Source organism: Solanum lycopersicum, chromosome 2 (assembly GCF_036512215.1).
Source record: "Solanum lycopersicum chromosome 2, SLM_r2.1".
NCBI classification, from domain to species: Eukaryota; Viridiplantae; Streptophyta; class Magnoliopsida; order Solanales; family Solanaceae; genus Solanum; species Solanum lycopersicum.
The window spans coordinates 27,236,904-27,240,950 of record NC_090801.1 but is presented as its reverse complement, the minus strand read 5'-3'; positions in this window follow the sequence as shown (position 1 = coordinate 27,240,950).

The following is a 4,047-nucleotide window of genomic DNA, read 5'->3' as shown; positions in this document are numbered from 1 at the left end:
CCTACGCAAACCAGGCACTATTCGTAGCAATACAATCCAAAATAATAAAAATGATGGGCATTGAATAGAAGTCACTACTCGAGGAGGTAGGGAAACTATTGATCCACTTATGTCATTTATGGTAGAATATGAGATAAGAAAAGGCAAAGAAGAGGTGGAAGCTTGTGCAAAATTGATGGACAAAATGGAGAAAAATGCATAGGTCCCTCAGAAAGTCGTCCCACTTCTTAGACCTCCACCACCATTCCCTCAAATATTGGTGAAGAATATTTAGGAAGTTTTATGCTAGTGATGAATACGCCATGGAATTAAGAGGTGATTTAGCTAACATTGGTCAAAACCTGGATGCACATGTGGTATCGACTAAGCATCTTGAATTAGAAATGGCCCATTTGTCTACTTATTTGAACCCACACCAACCGGACACTCTTCCTAGCAATACAATCCAAAATACTAAAAGTGATGGGCATGCATGTTAGTCAATACTCGAGGAGCTAAGCAAACTATTGATCCACTTATGTCATCTCTGGTAGAAGAAGAGATGACAAAAGATGAAGACGTAGTGGAATCTAGTGGAGAATTTTTGGACAAAATGGCGAAAGAAGAAAAGGTTCCTCAAAAATTCATCTCCATTCCTAGACCTCAACCACCATTCCTTCAAAGATTGGTGAAGAAGACTGAGAATAGTAAATATCGTTGTTTTATCACTATGCTGAAACATCTTTCCCTCAATGTCCCTTTGATAGAAGCTTTGCGATAAATGCTTACTTATGCTAAGTTTATGAAGCATATGGTTACAAAGAAGAGGTTGGTACATTTTGAGGTTGATGACTGAATGCAGCGTTGTAGTGTTATTGCTACAAGGTCTCTTGTGCAAAAAATAGGAAGATCCCGGTAATTTCACTTTTCTATGTACTATCAGATCATTATACTTTGTTAAAGCACTATCTTATCTAGGTTCAACCAAAACCCTCATGCCTCTTTCAATTTATAAGAAATTGGGTTTGGATGACCCAAAGCCTACCGCATTGGGGTTACTAATAGACGATAAAACAATGAAGAGGCCCATTTGGATACTCCATGATGTGCTCGTGAAAGTGGAGTCATTTATATTTCTGATTGATTTTGTGATTCTTTACTATGAGGTGGATTTTGATGTTCGTATTACTGTTGGGGAGACCGTTAATTGCCACTAGTCATGCCATGCTTCATATGAAGAAAGGGAAGATGTTTAGGTTTAACAATGACGAAGAAACATTCAACATTTGTTGGTCCATGAAGTAGAGTGGTGATCTATAAACGCTATCTATTATATCCTACACGGTTGAGAGTACTTTTGGGGTACTTATCAAAGAACGCCTAGGTGTTGAGGTACAAGTGGTAGTTATTATGAATTTGAGAGTGATGTTTTTGAAGATTCTGGGTCTTTGGTTTCAACACTTAAACAAAAGAAATATCCATCAAAACCAAAGAAGTTAGAGTCAGATCTGAAGCTTCGCGAGTCTCCACCCGCCAGACCATCTATCGAGGAGGCACCAAAAGTAAAGCTTAAGGATCTACCACCCCATCTAAGGTATTTTTTCTTGGGTAGAGATTACAATTTACCAGTAACCATTGCAACGGATTTGAATGTGCAACAAATAGACTGTCTAGTGGAACTTTTAAAAAGGTTCAAATGAGTCATTGGTTGGACTATTGCTGACATTATTGGGATTCCTCCCGGTATTTGTTCACCCAAAATCAAACTCATACTCGATCACTGGCAAAGTATTGAGAAGCAGAGATGGTTGAATCCAGCTATGCAAGGGGTAGTGAAAAAGGAGATGATTAATTGGTTAGATGCCACAGTCATATATTCGATTGCAGATAGTAGTTGGGTATGCCCTATTCAGTTTCTGTCCAATAATGGAGGTATGACAGTAGTGCCTAATAAGAGGAACAACCTTGTTCCAATAAAGCCGGTGATTGTCTGGAGTTTGTATGTATTACCGTAAGTTGAATTTATAGACTTAGAAGGACCATTTCCCTATGCCCTTTATAGACAAGATGTTACATAGACTCGCAGGAAAAGGATGGTCCTCTTCTCTTTATGGATATACGGGTTACAATCAAATATCTATATCCCCAAAAGATAAATAGAATAGAAATTTTACTTGCACTTATAGGACATTCCCCTTCAAGAGGATACCTTTTGGGTTATGTAATGCACCAGCCACCTTCTAGCAATGTATGATGTCGATATTCTCCTATATGGTGGAAGATACTATTGAGGTGTTCATGGATGACCTTTCGGTTGTGGCGAATCTTTTTATTGGTGCTTGAGTCACTTGGACAAGGTTCTCAGAAGATATGAAGATTGCAACTTTGTGCTTAATTGGGAAAAATTTTACTTTATGGTGAACGAAGGTACAATATTAGGCCATTGCATCTCTTATAATAGGATAGAGGTTGATCGAGCGAAAGTTTAAGTTAAAGAAAGGCTTCCCCCACCTATCTCTATAAAAGGTGTGGGAAATTTTATATGACATGCGGGCTTTAACTAAAGGTTTATTAAGGATTTCTCAAAAATTGGACATTATATGAGAAGTACTGTAACTTCTATTTTGTGAATCATGTTTAAAAGCCTTTGGGGAGTTGAAGAAGAAGTTGGTGTCTGTGCCCATTATTATTTCTGCATAGTGGAGTGAGACAATTGAGGTGATGTGTGATGCTAGTGGGGTTGATCTTGGTGTTGTATTGGTATAGATAAGGGATAAAATCAATCACCTCATTTATAATACAAGTAAGGCCCTGAATAAGGACCAAAAGAACTGTACTGTGACTGAATAAGAGCTTTTTGCAGTGGTGTTTGTGTTCAAGAAATATCACTCTTATTTGCTTGGCATGAGGGTCATAGTGCATACTGACCACTCTTCTTTGAGGTACTTGATGGAAAAGAAGGATGTGAATCCACGGTTAACTAGATGGGTGCTATTATTTCAAGAGTTTGATTTTGAAGTAAAAGATAGAAAACAGACTTAGAATCAAGTTGCCGATCATTTGTCTAGATTAGATGAGGAATCTATGTGAGAGTTGGGTGATAAGGCTAAAATTGATGATACCTTCCTTAATGAGCATGTATTGGCCGCTTCTCATTAATTGCTTGCATGGCTCACTAATTTAGTGAATTATCTGGATAATAATATAGTCCAATCGTACTTGTCCTTCAATCAAAGGAACAAGTTCATGCATGATGTGAAAAAATTTCTTTTGGGATGAGCCTTACTTATATCGGAGTTGTGTTAATGGGCTTATTCATCATTTTGTACCAAAAGTTGACATGTTTAGTGTTTTGGAGGCATGTCACTCCCCGTGTGTGGGTGGGCACCATAGTGGTATCTTGACTGCCCACAAGATTTTCCAATGTGGGTACTATTTGTGAACAATTCACCAAGATGCTCACGAGTTCACCAAGTCATTATATATATGCCAAAGAAATGGAGGAATTTCGAAGGAGAAAGAGCTCCTTTTAAATCTTCTTCTAGTGATTGTTTTATTTGTTGTACGGGGCGTTGATTTTATTGGCCCTTTTATGAGTTCTCATGGGATAAAATATATACTTGTGGAAGTGGACTATGTATGAAAATGGGTGGAAGATATATCTCTTTCTAACAATTAAGGAAGAGTGTCACCGCGTTCTTGAAAACGAACATCCTCTCCAAATTTTGTACACGAGGGACATTATAAGTGATAGTAGATCTTACTTTTTTAATATGTTGTTCAAAGGGATTTTGAAAAAATATAGTTTCGTCACAATGTGGCCACTCCGTATCATCCGCAGACTAGTGGGGCAAGTTGTTGTGTCCAATCTATAGATCAAGTGAATTCTGTCGAAAACAGTGAATGCTAATAGAACGAAGAGGTCAAGGAGACTTGATGATTCTCTTTGTTCCTACTATATTATATACAAGAAACCCATAGGTATGTGTCCATACAAACTTGTAATGGGAAAGCTTGTCACTTGCTAGTCGAGCTAGAGAACAAAGCCATGTTGGCAATTAAGAAACT